Consider the following 10305-nt stretch of genomic DNA (forward strand, 5'->3'; position numbering starts at 1 on the left):
TTTAAATGGGGATATTTAAGGCCTGAGCTGGGTGGGAAGCAAAAGAATCGATTTCCTGAGTGGGAGGGTGGGGTGTTATTTTTGTATCTTACTGGATATGCAGCTTAAATCTGGCCCTGGAAGATGAAGAGGAAACGGGGCAGGGTGGGGAAGGGAAATCACATCCTGGCCTCGTGGCTTTGCAGTCACTGGCTCCGGATGTGCTGGGAGCTGCCAGCTCCAGCCCGTGCCATGCAGTGTCCCTCTCCTGACCTGCCTGAGGTGGCAGCAGGGCCAGGGACCCGTGTACCCTCTTGCTGGTGTCCCCAGGGGGTACATCCCTGCAGCTAGACGTGCTGCAGCAGGGCTGGCAGAGACCAGGGTGCAAAGTGCAAATGGTCAAAGAAAGGGAAGGCAAAGCCACTGAGTCGTCACTGGTGCCCAGACCTGCTCCACACAAGGATCCAGAGGATTTGCTGTCCTGGGCTCTGAGCAGGCCCCCTGGCTCATGGGCACATATTTTGGGCCATCACTGGCCCCAGCCTAGATGTGCAGGATGTTTCCCATGGAACCATTGCTGCTCCTCACACAGCAACGCTGGTTTCTGGAGATGGGCAGAGGTTCCTTTTGTGCTGGTGGGTAATTAAGAGGATCATTCAGAGCCACTAGTAGTGTAGTGTGTTGTCTTACAATGGTTGTGCTGCTGTCCCTGTGCCAGCTTCCATTAGCAACAAAACCCACTTATCTTGTTCTTCCCTATCTCTTCCCTTTATATTTTTATCCTTCCTTCTCCCTGCAAGTCTCTCTCTCCTCTGTTTTTTCAGCCCCAGCACCGCAGTAATAATTCTACCAGTCATCATCTTGGTTGACAAAACACCATTGATGTGACAGCTCCGAGCTATGAAATCTCCGTTACCGCTCGATAATTAATTTACTAATTGCGTGCGCTGCTTTGCCACGTGGCTCAGAGCCAGGGCCAATGGTGCCATCCTGACCTCAGCACCAGCTGGCCTGGGGATGCCCGGGGGGCTCATGAGGTGGTTCCAGCCCCAGGTTAGGGACCATGGGGTGACCTCCGTGGTCCATGGGGACCTCTGCTCGAGAGAGAGGGGAACCAGAGCAGATGCTTCCAATGAATTCCCAGTAACCCAACGAGGTCCCTGTGACCCAACAATGTCCCTGTGAGCCAATGAGGTCCCTGCAATGCCCTGATGCTCCTTCCCAAAGCAGGTGCCTGCTGCCCCATGGGCCACTGGCCATGTTGCTTCATGGGAGGCTTCACCAGGAGGTGCCCCTCAGGCTGCTCCCTCTAGGAGGTTGGTGTGTGGATGTGGTTCTCTGAGGAATAGGGGAAACTGGGATGGAGGGAAGGGGATGGCATGGGGATAGAGGGGCAGGTGGTGTCCCTAAGCCCCCCTCCCTCCATGTGTTCCCAAACCTCCTCCACTTGTCCTAGCTGGCAGCCAGCTGGTTTCTTCCTGTTCTTAAAGACCTGTTCTGTGGCTTCTCCTTCTCCTTTTAAAACCATTTCAGAGGCTGCCTGTGCCTCCTGCCCAGGGTGCTGGGGCTGGGGGAGGGCTGATGTTTCCTGCACGGGAATTTCAGCGGCTGTGAAATGTTTTGATTTCCCCTCATTGCAAGAGTCAAAATGAACCAAGTCTGGCAGAGCCACTGTAACCAAGTGGCATCTCTCACTTCGATGTCACCTCCTATTTCCTTCCTGGAGGGAAGTGTTGGGTTTTGCTGGGGTTTGTTGATTTTTGTTGTTTATTTCCCCTTTGAAGCCTCAAGGCCCCACAAACCCACCAAATCCTCCTCTGTTCTTCAGGGTCTGGGGCTCCCTTCTCTGTTTTGCAGGGGGGAGGCACCGTGATAATTCCCTTCCCCCCCCCCCCATGTTTTGGGGGCTGCATCTGGGCTTAGCACCCTCACCTGGCGCTGAGGGAAATGCTGATCCGTGCTTTGGGCTGAGAGGGCAGGAGCCGAGGAGAGCTGAGGCTCTTTGGGTAAATGAGTGATGGCTTGGAAGCACGAAGCTGTGGCTCTCAGCAGCTTTTGAAGCCTGGGGAAATTTGTCTTTTTGATTCTGCAAGGTGCTCAGGCGGGGAGGGAAATGCATTACAAGTTGAAATGCTTGGACAGCAGAGGGGAAATGTTATGTGATTCAAGCTCCGTTCCTCCCAGCCAGAGGAACCCAGGGAACACAATCTGTGTTATTCCTCCCATTCCTTCACCTCCCTGTGCCACGTGTATAAATGTGCCTGTTCCCAGCCAGCTCTGGGAGCCTGGGCTGCAAGCAAGGGCTGGCTGATGTGGCATCTGCTTCTCTGCTGGCCAGGCACCCATCACAGCCAGCCTGGCCCCGAGGGGTGAGGGGAACACTGGGCAAGGGAGCCCAGGAGCTCTATCCTGGTCAAGGATAAAGCCTCTGAGCATCCTGATGCTCTCCTGACCTGCTCTCAGGTGGACTTTGCCCCTTGCAGAGGAGGGCGGGGAGCTGGGAGAGGGTGGGGAGCCTGATGCTGAGCATCCCAATGCTCTCCCGACCTCCCCCCAGGTGGGCTTACCCCCGGCAGAGGGGAGAAGGGAACTGGGAAGAGATGAGGGGAGCATCCTGATGCTCTCTGGCTCCCCCCAGGAGGGCTTTGCCTCCACTGGAAGTAGTAGGGGAGCTGGGAGGGGATGAGGGGAGCATCCCCAACATCCCGATGCTCTCCCAGCCATCCCGGTGGGCTCTGCCTGTGGCGGGGGGGCTGGAGGGGCCGTGTCTCCAGCAGGTTGGGCGCCGGGGGGGCCGCAGCTGCCGGGGAGCCCAGCCTGGCGTGTAGGAAGTGGAAAATAGAATCAATGCTGGTTTGTTCCCGGTAATAAATGGGAGCAAATCACAATCAGTGGGTAAGTGACTGACAAACGCCGGTGTTTTCATGTCCTCACAAAAGGCCCGTGTGTACGCGGGACTCCGCGTGAGTAATTCCATACATTTTTAATGGTTGACCCCGGGGGAGAATCAATCCGGCTGCGCAGTTTGTTTTCCCCGACGGAAGGCAGGGCACGGAGCGGGTTCGCTGGAGCCGAGAGCGGCTGCTCCCAGCCCAGGGGAGGGCGGCAAGGAGCCCACGGCCAAGTGCTGCCCAGCAGCTCCTCGCCCCGGGAAACATCCCTCTGGCAGAGCTGGCTGCGCCTCCCCTGGAGTTCCCACCCGGGGTCTCACTGGGAGCGTTTCTCTGGCTTTGTGGGACCGAGTGGCTTTTCCTGGGGGGTTTTTGTGTGACCGTCTCACTCTCTTCAGCTGCCTGAAAGGGGGGTTGTATTCAGGTGGGGTTGGGCTCTTTTTCCAAACAACTAGCAACAAGACAAGAGGGCCTGGCCTGAAGCTGCTCCAGGGGAGGTTTAGGTTGGATATTAGGAAGCAATTCCTCTTGGAAAGGGTGATCAGACACTGGGAGGGACTGCCCAGGGAAGTGGTGGACGCACCATCCCTGGAGGTGTTCAGGGAAAGGCTGGAGGTGGCACTTAGTGCCATGGTCTGGAGATGTGGTGGTGCTGGTCATAGGCTGGACTTGATGATCTTAAAGGTCTTTTCCAGCCTTGGTGATTCTGTGAAGGAACATGCTCAGCTCAGCCCTGGGTGGTTCACGGTACAGACAGGTCTGGAGGTGCTGCCTGCTGGGGCAGGATGCTCTCCCCAGTGGTACCCAGGGACATTGTGGTGGGGTCCTGCCCTGGGATGCAGCATCCTGCCTGGCTGCTGGCCTCTCTCCAGGGCTCCTGGGTTTCAGGAGTGCCCAGAGGCTCTGCTCCAGGCTGGCTGCAGCCCTCGAGCTTCCCAGAGAAGCTGGCTCATGCTGACCAAGTCACAGGTATAATTCTCAGGACCAAAACCACTCTTGTTGTTGTTCTGGATGATCCCAGCTCTGCTCATTTTCAGTGTCAGGACACTTAAAAAATAATAGCAGAGTGAACCCAGGGCTGTGTGGGCAGAAGCATCCCAGGAAGCAGCATCCACCTGGCACAGGGTGCTGCCCCCACAGCAGGAGTGAGTCACTTGGGGACCTGGGCCAGTTTTGGGGCAGTTCACCCATCCTCTCTGTCCCTATGGGTCCTGCAGCCACAAGCAGTGGCAGAGGAGGCAGGAGCCTTTTCCGCAAGGGCAGGCAGGGAGCGTTAGTGTTTTGTGATGGAAATGTGGCCCGGCAGGAGCTGAAGGCTAATGTGCTCCGGGAGGTGGCTAAAACTTCTGCCCGGGATGTATAGCACCTCATTTACCATGATATTTTTTAAGCTGAAATGGAAGAAAGAGCTACTGTCTGTACAAACAAAATTAGGCCAAAGGAGGAAAGTAATTTTGTAAAAGAAATAGGGAGATGAAGGGGAGATGGGTAGGAGACAGATGAATAAACACAATCTACATAGAAACTGATCAAAATTCAATTTCTGCTCACACACATCCCAGGCTCACTCACTCCCTTCCTCTCCTCTCCTCCATGTGCTCCAACGTTGTCTGCAGCTCTTGTGCATCCATCTGGGATGTGGGAGGCAAACACAATGATCCTATTCTGCCTTCAACATGCTGCAAATTTTTCTTTAATTGTGGTTCTTTAATTCCTCTGGCTCTGGCTTTATCTTCAATATTTTCCCCTTGTGAGCAGTGGGTCCCCAAGTGAGGGTCCCATGGGATGAGATGGTCCCAGTGCTGGGGGGTCCCTCTGGGCATGACCCTGGTCCCACCATAGTGCTCCCGTGGAGCAGGGCTATCAGATACCTGTTATCCAGGACTGTGATCCTGTGGGATGTAGGGAGGAACTGGCAATTCCTCTGAGCAATCTGTGGTACTGTCGAGTCCAGTTTTATCCCTGTTCTCAGGACCAGTGTCCGTGTAACCCCAGAACTGTGGGAGCACCCCAGGCTCTCCCTGATGCTTTTCAAGCAGGTTTAGTGCCTTTGGCTCTGGGATATTTAAAAAAAACCTACCTCCAAAACCTTCCTGGGGCCACCTGTCCTTGTCTGCAAGCTGGGGTTGCCCCCTCTGACCTGCTGCCAGAGTGATGCTGGGGAGGAAGGACCTTCCTTGGTTTCATCACAGCAACCCTGGCTGGGAAACAAATCAGTGTGAGCTTAATGACTGACCACAGGCTGGCTGGGAAGCTGGAGCTGGCACATCCATCTGCTTAGATCTGTTGCCCACCCCCACCCAGCTTGTCACTGGCCCCCACCTTGGACATTTGGGAAGATTCACACTCTGCACTGGCACATGCCAGGGAGAGCTGAGAGGAGAGATGGGGAGTGTGGGGCACCCACGTTCCCCCGTGCACACCCACTTTCCTTGCACACTCCCATGTGTGCGGAGGCTGAGCTGAGCTGCTGCATGGTTTCCCTAGGAAACCAAGAGGAGGGTGAACTCAAGTGAGGATGTGCTGGAGGGGCTCCAAAATGTGGCCTGAAGAGCTCTGCATCCGGAGAGCTTCACTGTTCCACCTGGTGCACAAGGGATACGGATGGGGAGTGATAGCGTGGCTGAGGGTGCAAGGGGAAGAGTTTGGAGAGGGGGATTTGGTGATGTAACTCAGCTGCTGGGTGCTCCCTTGTCCCTCACAAGTGACCAAGAATGGGCTGTGAGGGGCTGGCACTGGCACTGTGGGGCTGTCACCAATGCTGGTGTGTGTTCCTGCCCTTCTCACTGCTGTGGCCTTGTGCAGGAGCAGCTTGAAGCTCTCCCAGAGCATCCCCTCCTGAGCAACAGGGAATCTGGGACTATCCAGAGCCTCCAGGGTGGCTCAGCCTGCAGTCCTGCTGCCCCAGGGGCTGGATGAGCCACATTTCCCCAGGAAGCCCCCACGGATGAGGGGAGAGGGAGGAAGGAGACCATTGTTTCAGGGTCTTGTCTTGGGGACCAGGCAGGTGTGCGAGGGAAGAGCTGCTCACAGGCACAGGGTCACACCTTTGTTCAACGTGCTGCCTGCATGCCAGCCCTCTTATACCTCCTTCTCCTCCTCTTATTCCTACACCTCCTCCTCTCCTTCTCCTCCTCCTCCATGAGCCTTTCTCAGGCTGCCAAGCGAAGATGCATTTACCGGGCTGAACGCTCTAAAAGTTGATAATTCCCCTCCAGGCAATTAAAAGGAAGCCATTTCTCCTCAATCAGCCGTATTTGAATATGGAAATGATTTTTAATTACTCAGAGTCAATATCATTTTATCACTGAAATGTGTTTGAACGAGGTTCACTGTATTTGCAGGGTGTCTAATAAGCGGAATGCAAATTTGCTGCGATTCAGGGTTTTCAGATGTTCTGATGAGCGAGGGAAGGTGCTGCCCTTTGAAGGTTTCATTCCCAGGTTCCTGATGGGGCATAAAATGCCAATCGTGGGGGCAAAGGCGGGGGGGTGTAATAGCAGGGGCCACGAGCCCGGTGGGACCACAGTGACCACAACCCTCCCCTGAGCGTGGCCATCCCTGGCCCCGAACACGCCGGGGTCAGCTCCATGCGGAGCTAATGACAGCTCAGCAGCGTTAGATCTTCAGCTATTTTCTCCTGATTAATTTGCTAATTATGTTCTGCTTTTATCCTAGGGGCCTGGCGGCAGTGTGGAAATGTCAGGCACTTGTTTATGCCCCGGGTTGCTGGCAGAGTGACAAAGGCAGGGTCCTGGAGGAGCCACGTGTAACCTGGCCCTGCTGGCTCCAGCACCTCCAGGGCTGGGACTGAGCTGCTGCCTCTGCCACCACCTCCCCCAGCAGCCTGGGCCTGTCCTTTTGCTTCAGTTCTTGCTTCAGTTTCTCTGTGGTGGGAGCTGAAAATATCCAGATCCTTCTCCCTGCATCATCCAAGGGTGGGGAGGGCTGATGGCCCGTGGCTGCAGCCCCTGTGCCTCCGTGGGGCTGTCACCAGGGGGGTGCAAAGCACCCGAATCCAAGGCGACCAGGACCTCGTCCCTGGGGGACAGCCTGGCATTGCCCTCATCTGCTGCAGCCTCCGGATCCCGGTTTACTGGAAGGCACTGAGAGAACCTCAGGCACCCTGGGGAAGAGAGCCTGGACATGCCTCCCCCCGCTGAGAAGGGGCTGTCCCGTGCACATGACTGAGCAGCTTCCCAACGTGCAACCTCTGGGTTTTCCTGCTGTGAAAACCCATCAGGAGCCGGCGTTGAACACGGCGCCGCCGCAAGGCTGAGCAGCCCAGAGCACATCCCTGCTGGTGGCTGCACCGGGCTCTCTGCAGCCCTCATGTATATTAATCGAGATGAATATTTATGCCAAGTTCCTTGTTCTGGAGCAGTTGCTTCTGTGCAGGCACGATCCGGCTGCTGCTTCAGGCAGTGAAATGGCTGCAGAGGCTGGGGTGGGCAGCAGGCAGGGCTGGGGTGGGCAGCAGGCAAGCAGGGCTTGCTCCTTGCCAGGCTGCTCTGGCTCAGGGAGGATCTCCCAGGATGATGGGATCCAGGGGGATTTATCCTCACTGAACCTCTGAGATGGGGCAGGGATGGAGCCCCAGAGGTGAAAATCCAGCAGGTGTCCCACACGCCAGCTCCCTGCCAATGCTGTGCTCTTCCCTCAATGCCACAGGTCCAGGAGGCAGCTCCAGCACCCTCAGCTGGCAGAAAGTCTCGGAGTTTCTCCCAGTTTCTTCCAGAATTCTCCCCAGCACTCCTGGCCCAGTGTCTCGAGTCCTTCATGCTGCCCTGCTTCGTGCCAAGGCATCATCTCTGCATTGGCACAGACAGACACAGATCAGTCCTGGTCCATCCTTCAGTGCACAAAGTGCCTGGAAAAATCAAACTGAAGATGCTGAGCTGAAACCAATATTCCTGGGCACAGCGGTCATGTCCATAGGCCTGGGAGACACTGGGGATTGACCGTTGGCTGCACCACAGCAGCAGCAGCTCCTTGATGCAGAACAAACCTCAAAGTGAAATTTATTTCAGAGCCTTTTCGTGTCCTTCATCTTCTGCTCATAGCAGAAGAGGCTTCCCTCATGCCTTCTTCCTTTGCTTCTCTCTCTGCCACCACTAGCAGAGGACTTCCCATGAAGGTTCCTGGGAGGTGAGCAGTGGCCATGGGCAGCTGGTGTGGGGTCAGTCCTTCTGTCCCAGCAATGGGCACCAGGTGATTGGTGAGGGCTCCTCCACCGGCACCTACTGCCTCTTCCCATTAAAGCTGATTGTCTTGCAAGCCAGACTTCCCTGTTCATCCCTGCTTTTGATTTTCCACTGGTACAATTCACATCAAGGTTTATGGGAAGCCATTCAGGGGGTGGCTGGGAGTACTGGCTTCTTGGGGGCTGCCTTCTGCTCCTGTCTCACCCTATATTTCAAGCTGAGATTTCAGCCTTTCTGGAAAGCTACTCCTCTGTGCCCTGCTCAGGGGCAGGGGGATCAGAGGCCACAGAAACTGGGGAGCAGGGTGCTGAGCACCCCTCTTGCTTTGCTTTGGGCTGAGACTCTGCCAGCAGCAGAGCTCATGCTGCGGCTGGGGGAAGGTTTGCAGGGATGCAGCAGCAACAAGCAGCTATGGAGAGCACCCAGTTGTCCTGGTAACAGTGGGTGCCTCCGGCTCCTGCAGCTCACCCCCTCTCCCCAGCACTGGAGCTCTCCAGCCCCCCTCCCCCTTGCCAGGGGCAGGGTCCCACCTGGGGCAGAGGAGGGGTTTGGGGATGCCACCTGAAACAGTGAGGAACTAGGGGCAGGGGGCTGGAAATTCCTCCCTTGCTGGAAGGGTGGCAGCAGGCACAGGGGGATGCACCGTGGGCAGGTCTAGTGGCACAGAGCTCTGGCAGGACAGAGCAACGCAAGCCAGGCTGTGCCACAGCTGGCGCTGGGGCAGGGCAGAGCCCACAGGCAACGTGCAGGCATCGCATCCTGTGCCCAATCCTGCATCCAGTCCTGCATCCAATCCCGAACTGCATCTTGCTTCACATCCTGCCTGACACCCTGCACCGCGTCCCGCACCACCCCCGCCTGGCATCCCGCGGGGCGGGCCGGGGGCGCTGGCTGTGACGAGCTGTGTGAGGACAGCTGGAGGCACCTCAGGGGTGCAGCCCGATGCGGCTGCGGGAACGAACAGCTCCCGGGAGCAGGGAGAGTGACCTGGGAGCTGCGGGCCGGGATCACCCTGCGCTGAGCCGCTGCCACCACCTGCAGTGACAGAGAGGGGCTCTGGAATATCCTTCACTTATGTCTGAGCTCATGATGATTTTCTCCCTGGAATAAAGAGCAGCCTGAGAAGCTGGTGAGCTTTCTGCCAGGCTTGACCCAGAGGGGATGAGTGTCTGTCTGGGGACAATGGGTCGGGCACCAGTAAGCTAAAGGGGAGGACTGGAAATGGGAATGCCAGGAGGGAGGGAGCTCATTCGTACAGAGGTCTTGGGTGGATGTGACCTTGAACTTCCAGTGGAGCTGGGCTGGATCAGGGCTGGTGCCGAGCTGCAGATCCCTGGGGTGCTGAGCACTGGTCCTGGTGGTGCCTCCTGCCGCTGTGTCGCTGCCTCTGTCACGCCAGGCCTGGGATGGAGGCTGCAAGGGGCTGCCCAGAGACCCGTGCATCGTGGTGGGAACACATTGAATCTCCAGCTCTGCTGGGATTTTTCTCCTCCATGAGTCCGGAACTCTGACATTCTCTCTCTGACACACACTTGTGTCACGTTTGTGCAAACACAGGCCGTGCCAGCTCCATTGCTCAGGTGGTGCTGATGCTCCAGCTCTCCCTGCAGAACACACCATGCCCAGGCCTGCACATGTGTGCAACACGGCTGCTGGTGGGGGGCACGTGTATGCTGCACAGGGATGTGCCACGCACATGCATGTGCGCTCCACAGCACCCACTGGTGTGCACGCCTGCACTGCCCGTGCCCCAGCATGCGTGAACTCGTGTGCACGCATGAAGAACTCAGCTGTGCACACGCAGACACAGCCCGACCGATTCATGTGTGTGCGGGCACACGCCAGCCACACGCTTGCACACACGTGCAGCCTGCACACCCCCCCAACAGCACAACACGCATGTGCACACCACGTCCGTGTGCATGCAGCCCCCCCCTCACAGCCGCCTGAACCCCCTCCGGCCCCCCACCGGGTGCTGCAGCATCTGGGGGGTCACCTTCCCCCCCCTGCTCCGGGGGCGGTGCAGCGGCGAGAGGTGGGATGCACGGGGGGGGGCGGGCGCGGGGATATGGGGGCAGAGGGGGGGAGTCGCGAAGTGGGGGGGGGGAGCACAGGGAAGGGGGGTGTCCTCCCCCCCACCGCCGCGCAGGCTCCCGCCGTGCCCGGTGCTGTCACACCGCCCCGCGCATGCAGCAAGTGCCCGCGCCGCGCGCGCCTCCGCCCCCGCCTCC

Source organism: Apus apus, chromosome 21 (assembly GCF_020740795.1).
Source record: "Apus apus isolate bApuApu2 chromosome 21, bApuApu2.pri.cur, whole genome shotgun sequence".
In the NCBI taxonomy this organism is placed as follows: Eukaryota; Metazoa; Chordata; class Aves; order Apodiformes; family Apodidae; genus Apus; species Apus apus.